Source organism: Musca autumnalis, unplaced genomic scaffold (genome assembly GCF_047663935.1).
Source record: "Musca autumnalis isolate F117 unplaced genomic scaffold, ASM4766393v1 scaffold_2, whole genome shotgun sequence".
NCBI lineage: Eukaryota > Metazoa > Arthropoda > Insecta > Diptera > Muscidae > Musca > Musca autumnalis.
Window position 1 is genome coordinate 57,068,168 of NW_027411755.1, and position 11,701 is coordinate 57,079,868.

General features: G+C 32.9%; 1 protein-coding gene across 1 annotated transcript in view; it reads right to left on the bottom strand.

Annotated features, from left to right (window-relative positions):
- The window catches only part of LOC141392792 (uncharacterized), a 175,422-nt gene extending 164,756 nt beyond the window's left edge, over positions 1-10,666 (bottom strand). Inside the window, exon 1 of the mRNA XM_073965755.1 lies at positions 9,665-10,666. The gene's annotated coding sequence lies outside the window, so the exon portion shown is untranslated. The remainder of the gene's footprint in view (positions 1-9,664) is intronic.
- Positions 10,667-11,701: the final 1,035 nt, after the last annotated feature.

The window sequence follows — 11,701 nt, forward strand, 5'->3', positions numbered from 1 at the left end:
GAGTAAATTAAATCCGCCTATTTACTAATAAAGCTATTGTTTTGGGAGATATCGCCCACCCGTCTCCATACTCCAATTCATAGAATTCTCATGTGTTTTAAACTTTTGCAATATTTAAAGCAATAGAAGAATACATTGGAGATGTGCGTTTAGAATGAGATTTGTCAGATTTGTTCTTCGCATAATTGTATTAAAGAAGAACAATTTTTCAAAAGTAAAGCACAAAGTTTTGTGTGTTGTTGTTATGGGAATTTGCGTACTTATTTGGGGATTTATATAATATGTAGGAGGATAGAGCATCGTTAGCAGGATGATATTTGAACAACTTTAAAATGATGTGATAAGACGGAGAGATAGATTAAAATGTGTGATGTTGGAGAAAGGAAAAGTAAGGTGCTAAGGAAATTTATTTGGTATTGCATTGTCCAGAACATTTTTAAAATAACAGTACAGTTTTTAAAGAGAATATGTTTTCATAACTTTTCTTAAGTTCCAAAAAAAATATTTATTAAATACATAAATTTTGCACACGAATTTCTAGTGTAAATACGAAAAATGGTCCAACATTAAAAATATCGAGTCTATGCCATCCTACCTTTTCTTTTCCAACGAAATCCTAACTTAAAGTTCATCGACATAAATCAATTGGTTGTTATAGAATCTTATGCCAAGATAATCCTCCAATCAGCCATATTTCTTTGGTCCTTATTTTTAAAAATAACATGAAATAAACACGAATATAAACAATTTGTTTATTTTTTTTTCTTTTTTCTTATGAAAGTAATATAATATTATAAGCCAAGGCTATTCTTGACCATTGTTATTTTGTTAAAAATACTTGAAAACAATTTCCTTTTCGCCTTAAGGTTTATTCATGAAATATACGTGTGTGACCCAACGTTGTACTAAAAACAAAAGAATTTTTCAGAAAATTAAACTTAAAGGTTTTTGTTTACTAAAAACAGTTGTCCCACTTTAGGATTTCCTTGAAATATTTAAGCAATTTACCACACAATTTAGGTAAAATGAAAAAAAGAGAAGAACAAAGGAATCACACTTTTCCTTCAAATAAAAAATTAGTAAATTCTAAATGGACACAACAAATTAGGAAAAAGTATTTAAAGCCTCGACAAAATTCAGTAGTCCAATATGCAAAAACTCCCGATATAAAAAACACCATATCACTGTGTAACAGGGACGAGGTAAGAGTTTTGGTCAAGGAGGATGCCAATAATTTTGGATCATGATAGGATAATATTTTGCGGGTAAAATTAACCAAAACTTTTGTGGGAAAGATATAAAAATTTAATTTTGGCACCACATTTTACATTCAGGGGGCATATTCAGACAAATTACGAAAACGAAACTAGAAAACCAACTCGTGACCTCTCTCTTGATGCAAATTATTGTTCTTTATTGGTTTGGTTTGCTTGTAACGAACTACATTTAGTTGCTATGCTACAAAATGTTGAGCTAAAATCACTAAAAAGTGTTCTAAATTAAGTTTTTTTGTCGATTAACGCCGATTTTTTGCAGATTATTATGTTACTGAGACTCTCCAGACTTTCCGCCACAGAAAAAATCTAGACTAATAAGACTTAAATATAGACATACACAAAATCAGTTATCATAAGGTGAGAAAATTTCCTATAAACCAGCGTTCCTATAACAACATAAGTTGCGGTAATGGAATAATTACAAAAATTAAAAAAAAAAAAAACTCAATCAGAAATGTCAAAATCAACGTATCCAAATATAGTCATAGTTTCTATTCGGCCAAAATTGTCCAGCAAAAAAACGAAGGAGGTTGAGTTAATCATCACCATTTTTGTTTAGAGAAAAGCATAATTTTTTCTAGTTTATGGAATAATGGGAAAAAAGTACTAGAGTATCATTTAGTACATAGTAAGTATCATTTTGCAGGTTCTGGAATATAACTATAATTAGAAGTATACGTTTTGTATAGCCACATATTAGATTTTAATATATTTTGTAGTTTTTTTTTTTTTTTTGACCTTTATTCACTATATCAGACATAAATCTGCAATTTTTGTTCTCTGTGGTAGTTTAATGCACTAAAAATACGTAATTTTCTAATATCGATCTGGTTTGTATAATAAGCAAAATGGAAGGAAATAGTATAGTTGTTGTTTAGTGAAGACATACGCGTTTGCACACGGCTCCCAAAGAATTGTAAACATTAACACTCACACGGCTTTGTTAAGCATAAATTTATAATCACACTGATTTTCTGGAAGCAGCAAGTATCGTCAGTTGAAGTATTGCAATTTGGAGGTGACGTATAAAGACTTTTTGAAAATTTAATTTTCATTTTCCGTAAAAATTATTGGAAGGATTTGTAAACTAAACTTCACTCAATAAGTTTGAACAATAACAAATGCAGCTGATCGACAAGTTACTGAAAATTTGGCCTGGAAAAGTAAACGAACAAAATGTCACAAACTCCAATAATATCAAAACAGCATTTAGCATTTCAATCAGCGAAGAGAACATTAACGGAAATATCTCCAGATGAAATGCCAGGCACGTCGAAAAAACTTGTAGGAAATGTTGAACTATCCGATCTTATGAAATTGATGGAAAAGTCGATAGAATCTGTAATGGAGGAAAAACTTAAAAATGTATCTACCAAAAGCGACATTGAAGATATAAAACTTCGGATCAGCCATATCGACAAAAAATGTGAGGAGTTGAAGTCGGAAAACGAAAAATTACGTTACGAAGTCGAAAATTTAAAAACAGAGCGATCAAAAGATTACAATAAACTGAAACATTTAATAGAACAAAGCAAGCGCAAAAATGTTGTCTTTAAAGACATAAAAAAGGACGGGTCTCCTAGAAAATCAGTTGAGGAAGTTTGGAAGAAAGTACTGAAGATAAGCGATGCTAAAGTTACTACGGCTAGAACTATTTACACAAATAATGGGAAAATAGGAGCAGTAGCTGAAATGCAAACTGAAGAAATGGCACAGAAAGTTTTCAAAAATGTAAAAAAATTAGCTGGAACCAGCATCAAAATAGAAAAAGACCTTACTGAAGAAAGACAACAAGACCGGAAAGTGCTGATGCAAATAAAAACAGAAATACTTGGTATTGATAAAACGCATCGAATCCTGGTGAGAAATGATTCAATAAAAATCGGCGATAAGTGGATGAAATTTTCAAAAAATAGAGAGCTTATGTCAGGTAGCAATAAAGCAGAAGTAGTTTTAAAGGAATTGTATGGAAATAATCTTAATAATTTAAATCTTGATTATATGCATCTTCTAAATAATATTTCACAAAAAAACTAAAAAATAGCAATATATGTAAAAGCAAAACTTTTGAAGATCGTGTAATTAAAATTCTCTCCTATAACGTTCATGGTCTGGAAAACAAAATGCTTTTCCCAGATTTCTTTAAATTTGTAAATGAAATGGATATCTTTGCCCTGCTTGAAACCCATATATGCACTGAAAAAATAGAACTATTTCAAAAATATTTTATTGGTTATGACTTGTATTGGCAACCAGCAAAGAGAAATAGTCGATTTGGAAGAGGAATTGGAGGTATTCTCATTGGAGTCAAAAATTCGTTAAAAAATAAAAACTTTCAACACAATTTCAAAAATATTAATGATATAACTTACATCAACATGAAAATTAATAATAAAAACTTCAATCTCATTCAACTCTAATAAGCAAAATGAAGAACACCCAATGAATAGTGCAATATGACATCACTTAGAAAAAGTACACAATAGCGTGGTAGTGGTAATAGAAGTCAACAATCTTGGAATTGTCTTTAACATGGCAAAACCACTCACATGTTTCTGCTGAAAAAGCATTTGGAATGCAAAAAATATACATTCAAATAGGTTTCTGCGTGATCTTTTTTATTTAAAAAGAATTAACGTTATTTATATTATTAAATATTCAAAAGTGTATTCATTCCTGCTACAGGAAAACAATTTTGATAACAAAGTCGAAAAGTCGTAACCCTTTTCTACACACATTTAACTAATTTATGGCACATTAGTCTTGTTATATAGGATATAAATAAATATAGAAGGAAAAATATTCACCGCAATCTTGTCAGTAAAGTTGCCAAAGGCACTATATACCTAAAAGTCAAAGATTTCAAGGAATCTTAATTTCCAAAAATATGAAATTTTACACCTGCCCCTGCTTTGTTTACATCCTGATGTAAACTTTGAAAATGTAATATTTCGAGCTCTACTTTCACAATCTGATCGGCTTTTTCTTTAATTTGGAAAAATTTGAAATTAAAAATGTCCGGATTGTCGAGTAGAAAAAACTCACTATTTTTTACTCGTAGACCACTTTTTTCTTCTATATTTGTGTTTGGTTTTAGCAATTACAATTTAAACCAGTAAGGAAAGGATCAAAGTCGGGCAGGGCCGACTCTATGATACCCTACACCACTGTGAATATGTAAAATATATATAGGAGCTAAATCCAAATCTGAACCGATTTCGATATAATGTGGCACATTTATCTCTAGACCAAGCACCGTCACACATTCCAAATTTTATTGATATGGGACAGATATAGCGTGTTTCATACATCAAATTTTCACCAGAAGCAATAGCGTTCATCCGATGGCTAAAAAATTATATTCCCCGAATCGGATAATAAATTCGACCTATACGTTGCGAACGGACGGTCGGACATGCATACATCGACTCAGATTCTATGTATATCCCTAGAAGGAACTATGTGTCTATCCTGTTTTCTACCACAAGGGATTTAATTTTAGAAAATAATTTATTTTCCTTACTATTGGTCCAATCAGAATTTTCGTATCTTTATTAATAAAAACAAGTACGCAAAGGTTATAGTCGGACGGGGCCGACGATGTGATACCCTACACCACGGCCCTGGGAATTAGCTTTCAGCAAATAAAAATTGCTTTATGGAACAAATAAGCTTATTGTAAGAAATAACTTTGTCGATTCTGCCACCTTATCACATTAAGCTTGGACCTACGGTTTATCGCCGAGTCCGAACGGCGTGTCCTAAGACACCACTCTTAGAGAATTTTTATATGGCTGAAATACTCAGAAAATGTCGCCAACATTACTGAGGTGTATTTTGCCACCGTTGAAAATTTGATGTTACCTCGCCGGGGAATCGAACCTACGACATTCTGCGTACAAGGCGGAAGTTGAAATATAGCTCCACTCTATGGAATAATATTAGAAACGAAGATACGTAATGATTTTTTTTATTGCTTTGAGCATATTAAATGTCTCCGAAATCTATTCATCAAAATCAAAAAATTTAAAATTTCCATGTTTTGACATATCTAACAGGGTGGAACCGTGGTGCAATGGTATGCACACCCGCCTTTCACGTTGAATGCCCGGAATCGGTTCCTAGGCCAGGCCACATGAAATTTTCAACGGTGGCAAAATGCCCCTCAGTAATGGTGGTGACATTTTCTGAGTATTTCAGGCATGAACGTCTTCTCTACATGCGGTATCTTAGGACACGTCGTTCGGACTCGGTGATAAACAGTAGGTCCCATATCATTGAGCTAGTATGAATGGGGGTGCACTCATTCATATGAGGGAAGCCTCCCTTGTCCCTACCGGGATGTTTGTGGAACAATTACATATGTTTATCATTATACATTTCTAATAAAAGTTCCAAAATTGGAAAATTGACGTTGGTAGCCCCTTTTGATACATCTATAAATTTTCTTTAAATATCAGGTTAATTTTTGGAATACAGCTAAAATAAATATATAAGCCGCTGCAAATATACGCAATTACAATGCAACACTGCTCCAATTTTATTGAACACTTCAAATGTTATATACAAATGTTCAAACATTGTGATTTTATTGAAGATCTATCGTCCAAAAAAGTGCACTTGTACCATACATATGCTTTCAAATGAACGCGGTTTTGTGCTTTTTATGGTATTTCGAAAATAGTTCATTGTGGATATATATTGTGATATTAAAAATATATTTTGACAGCTAAAAATTCAAATAATTTCCATGCAAACAAATTTGTGACTCAACAAAGTATTCATAATTAATTATACACCGGGAGGGGGTGGGTTCCTTCACCAAAATTAACATTTCAAAAAACTTTAACGGTAGCGACACCGATTGCATTTTGAAAAAAGGATGCAAAGCGACCCCATTCGGCAATATACGCATATATAAAAAATTCAATTGGACAATTAATATGCTAGGGCTGCACGTAATTTGCAATGATGTTGGGAACTATCTATCATGATATAGTCAAATTGTAGCATGGGAGGAAAATATTTTATTCTACACAAACCTATTATATATTAGGCAGTACGCCTGTTAGTTACCCAGTAGACATATTATTGCAATTTGCCTCCAGGAAGTAAAATATGGACCAAATTTAAAATTTTTATATTTTTCATACAAAAGTAATGGTTCATTTAACCCACTATATAATATGAGATCATCATCCAAAATTGTAAGCATGTTCTTCGACCTAAACTCTTAAATCGTGCAAAATTACGTGACTATTGACCTATAATTTCGACCTCTAGCGTGCTTTTTATTACACTATAAAGGAATAACTGGATACATTAAACTGTAACTTCGTTATCTGAGCACGTAAGTCAACATAATTGGCTTCAATGGAAAGGTCAAGAAATTGGGCGGAATGTATCTTCCAGGAATACATATATAAGCTGCGTATTAAAACTTTTCACAATTTTCACACAAAAGTTGTGGTCCATTTAACCCTCTAAATATTATCTGATCACTATCTCATTGCAAGCTTCTTCTTTGTCACACACTCTTAACTTAGTTAACATTTCGAGGCGATCGGACTGTTATTGCGACCTACAGAGCAGCTACAAAATCAGATAAAAATTATGGTTTTGGTCCATTTCATGGTTCACGATCATCACGGTGTCTATTCTGGTCTGAACCCGACCCCCATGCAAAATTTCATGACGATCGGTCCACAATTGCGGCCTGGAGTTTGATTACATTTTATAATGAACAGACGGACGAACGGACACACATCTCAAAATCGCTTTATCTAGTCGAGATATGAAGATTGGTATACCACATTGGGGGTCTAGGACCGATATTTCGCGGTGTTACTTGAATTATTCCCAAAACAAACTTATAATACCCTTTCCACATAGTGGTGTAGGGGATAAGAATTACGAAAAAATAGTAATCATTCGAATCCCGCTACTAAATAGGACTTATAGTTTTTGTAAATGCTCAAAGTTTATTATAAAAAAAAAATTAATGAAAATCGAAGAGTATAATCACACCTCTCAGTAATGTTGGCGACATTTCCTGAGTATTTCAAGCCAATTGTGCACATTTTTCATTTTTTATTAAATAGCTTATATAACAACAAAAAATAAAAAAAAAATCAAATTGGACCAAAATTAAAGAAGGTTTGAGTATTTCTTTGCTTATGGTTGTTACAGAATTCGACTTTTTCAAGGCGCGATATGCATGGAACCGTTAACCAAAAAAAATCTGAAAATATACTAAAATGTTTTACTGATGAGCAACATCACCACAGCAAAAATTAAAGGAAATCAATGTCATCTCCAAGGAGGAAAATTAATAAAATCTAACATTAAAATGATCTTCTAACAGGCAAAATTTCAAAATAAAAAACCGGTCGAGCCCGGCTGGGATTTGAACCCACGTCCTCGAAAACATATGAAGACGACGTGTTAGCGTTCAAAGCAAAACTCGCTAAAAAACGTTTGTCGTGGAAATCTCACAAATTGAAGGGACAAATATCCGTCATTGTAAGAATGCATTGCATTTGAGAAGTAAAAGTTCGATGACAGAGGAGCCACTCCCACTGCCGATATGTCTGATGGGTTCCCTACTAACAGCTAAACTAGTCAGATAAATTGGTGGCTGTGTGGTTCGAATCGTCGGCTTTCCTTTTACAGTGTTTTATTTAACTTGCATTGGTGTCCGTTTAGTTCAAATCTAGTAACTCGTTTTTAAGACAGTTGCAGTTGACCAATCGAACTGAAACTTTGCACACTTTTAAGATTTGGATGACAATAAATGAATATGAAACCAAAAACAATATGGGTCCATTTTTTCTTACAGCCCCCATATAGCGGTACCACCCGATTTCCGGTATTTTGAGGATTTTGTCTTCATTTTTTGTCCGAATTGGCTGTAACTTGGCATTTGAAGTTACCAATTGTACAGAAACTCCCCCACCGAAAATTGTGGACATGGGTCAGATTTTGGTGTAGCCCCCATATAACGGTACCACTCGGTTTCAGGCAATTTAAAGTTGTTATGTCCATTTTCGCCCTAAATTGACTGTAATTTGGTTATGGTCAAAAAATGTATTTACTTAAAAGTTAAAAATACAAAATCATGAAAAGAAAAATTAGGTTACAGTGTTTTATTTATAAATGCACCAATATGGGTCCATTTTTTAGCCCCCATAAAGCGGTACCACCCGATTTCAGATGTTTTGAGGATTTTGTCTTAATTTTTTGTCCGAATTGGCTGTAACATGGCATTTGGAGTTACCAATTGTACAGAAACTCCCCCTTCATATAATGGTACCACTCGATTTCAGGCATTTTAAAGTTTTTATCTACATTTTCGGCCTAAATTGACTGTAATTTGGTTATAGTCAAAAAATGTATTTACTTAAAATTAAAAAACAAAATAATTAAAAAAATAGTTTACAATGTTTTATTTATAAATGCACTAAAAATAATTTTTCGCTTAACCTCAATAAGTATATTCTTCCTAATGATTGCATCTCTCAAATAAAAAGCTTCCATTATATAATATAAATAATATATAATAAATAATATATAAAAATGGTGGCAAAATTAAACGGCAAGCGTTTTATCTTAGAGATTCCATCATGCGGAAGAATATACTTATTGAGGTTAAGCGACAAATTATTTTCTAGTTTTCATTGCATCTTTAAATAAAACACTGTAACATATTTTTTAATTATTTATTTATTTTCATTTGCACTAAAATTTTCGGTCATTAAGCTCAACTCCAATACTTTTGAAAAAGTGTCCGATTTCACTCAGAAATCCCCATATGAAGATCGTTCATTTGTTGTTGAGCTAGAGAGGAGAGAATGAGAATGTCATCAAAAGCGTTATTTCGATAAAAATCGTTTTCACATACAAAGCACATCGGATTCTTCCCATTCAATGCTCATATCTCCAACAATTTTGTTATTCTACTGATATTTGTACTTCAAAAATGCGGATTAGATTTAGACTCATGGTATTTTCTTCTTTTATGTTTTGGCTTTACGTTATGAAACAAACCTTAACGAAATAATCGAAAGGAAAAAGGTTTGGAAAGACGGTATTCTCATCCGTTTTGCCCTCCACGATAAAATGGAGGATATATAATTTCGTACAGTCCATAGTTTTATATTATTTGGCAATCCATGAGTTGGATTTAGATTTCTTAAAGGTAGACCAATGGTTATCTTTTAGGTTATCGCTTATGAACTGCATGGGATATGTCCTAGCGATAACATTATAGCCCCTCGATCATTCCCAAGTTCAGCTTCTTTCCTAAACAGATTTCAAAACAATGCGTACTAGTATATAACATGAACTTAATTTCCGTTTTATTCGAGTAATAATAGTGTATATCTTACCTTTATTTCTGTCTAAATTATCTGCTTTTGATATTCCTTGTCTTATATTTACACAAATTGATTAATTTCAGTGATTTTGTCACGAACTTTTTCACAATATAATTCAATAAATTGCGTATCCTTTTTGTGCAATTTTTTTATGAGCAACAAAACACAAACACACTTTTTTCACAATATAATTCAATCAATCGCGTATCCTTTTTGTACAGCACAATCACACATAAAAAATAAATTTAAATGACTTTTTATGACACGTGACTTCGTTTTTTTCTGCTTCTTCTTCGACTATGTTTCGTGGCAAGGATGTGAATGATGGATCTTTACTTCGTTGCAATGTATGAAAAATGTAAGACTCGGGTTGTTTCACCGGCACGTAATCACATTATTTAAAAAACTCGAACACACATGTAGGAATATTCCTTCCGCTAAGAAGTAGTAAGCATATTGACTGCTTGTCACACTGACTGATGGTGGGTAATACACGAAAAGGAGTGTATGTCACAATGTCGAACAAAATATCACTTAGAAAATAGCAGTGGGTGAAGGGATAACGAATAGGTTCCACTAACACACAAACAAAGGAATGGCCAAATTATTGCCACTGCCAAAGACAACCGAACACACAGACTCCCTGGCAGAAGTCGTCTTTTTTTCCCGAAATTTAGGTCATACCAAAAAGGAGGAATAACACAACCTGATTACGTTTTTTTGTTGTTGTTACACAAAACCGAAATTTCAAATTATAAAGATATACACAGATGAAATCCTTTTATTTCGTATTCCATTTAATAGAATATTCGGTGGGTTTTCTTATTTCAAATGCTATGATTTTATTTATCTTAGAAATAAAACTATTTTCAAAATCACATTTGATTTATTTTATTGCACTGAACCGTTTGTAATCGCATAAAATAACCGGCGTTTTTCTTTTGCTTTCTTTCAATAAACTTCCACTTCAAAGTTAAAGAGACAACCTCTATGGACGAACTTAAGCACGGAACTGATTTGATAAATCACAAATAAACGGCGAAAATGATAAGCGAATGCGAAATCGTATGGTGGTCGTTCTTTTTTGGCAAAAAACAACAACACAAACATCACAGATTGTGTGGTGAATTTTAAAGGTCGTTGATTGAGCAAAACAAGGCCAACGACTCTCAATTTAACGAAGTTCTTTAGGAAAAGCAAATAAATAAACTCCTGAGAAATTTTTGAGAATCATCACAAACTCACCATAAACAGTGGTAAATTGAAAAAATAGAGAATTAAATGTTTCAAATATAGACAGGGAGCGAGAGAAACTAATTGTGGGAGCAAATTTATGGCCTCCCCTTTTCCAAAATCTCATTGAAAAATCTCGGTTACTCAGTGAGTACAGCAGATTTGGTAGCGTCACAACAAACTCACCACCAGTAGTGATAAATTGCGAGAAATGAGAATTCAATGTTTGACGGAGTAAAAGAAACAAACAGTGAGACCAAATTTATTGCCACCCACCACTTTTCCATAATCTCAGTGAGTTGCTTTGTGTTATTGTTTCTCAGTGAGCACAGCACGTGCTGACTGTTTTGTTTGGTTGTCCGTTTTATTGGGGAAGGTTAGTGCAACAAGTGCTTGTTTTTGTTTTATTAATTCGACGTGAATTTGCAATGTTGGGTGGGGGGAGGTGGGGGTGGTTGTGATTTATCTTGAGTGATAAGTGTTATACAAAGGTGTGGTGAGTTTTTTAAAGCATAATTATCTGAGCTGGTTTGTGTACTGACTTTTAGGTAATTTATTGTGTAGTTAATAGATGGCACCGTTAAAATAAAGATAACAGAAATTCGTTCATATATTTTAAATTTAACCCACTAACGGCTGATATTTTTTCAGAAACCCTAAGTTTTTGTATACATATCACAGTTTATATTGTCAATGGATATTCATGTTTGTGAATTTTGCCAATTCCTTTTAAAAGCATAAAGATTTTTGAAAACACCATTAGGAAAAGCAGTTAATAGGTGCTAAAGTTGTAGATAAAATAGAGTTAGTCAACTG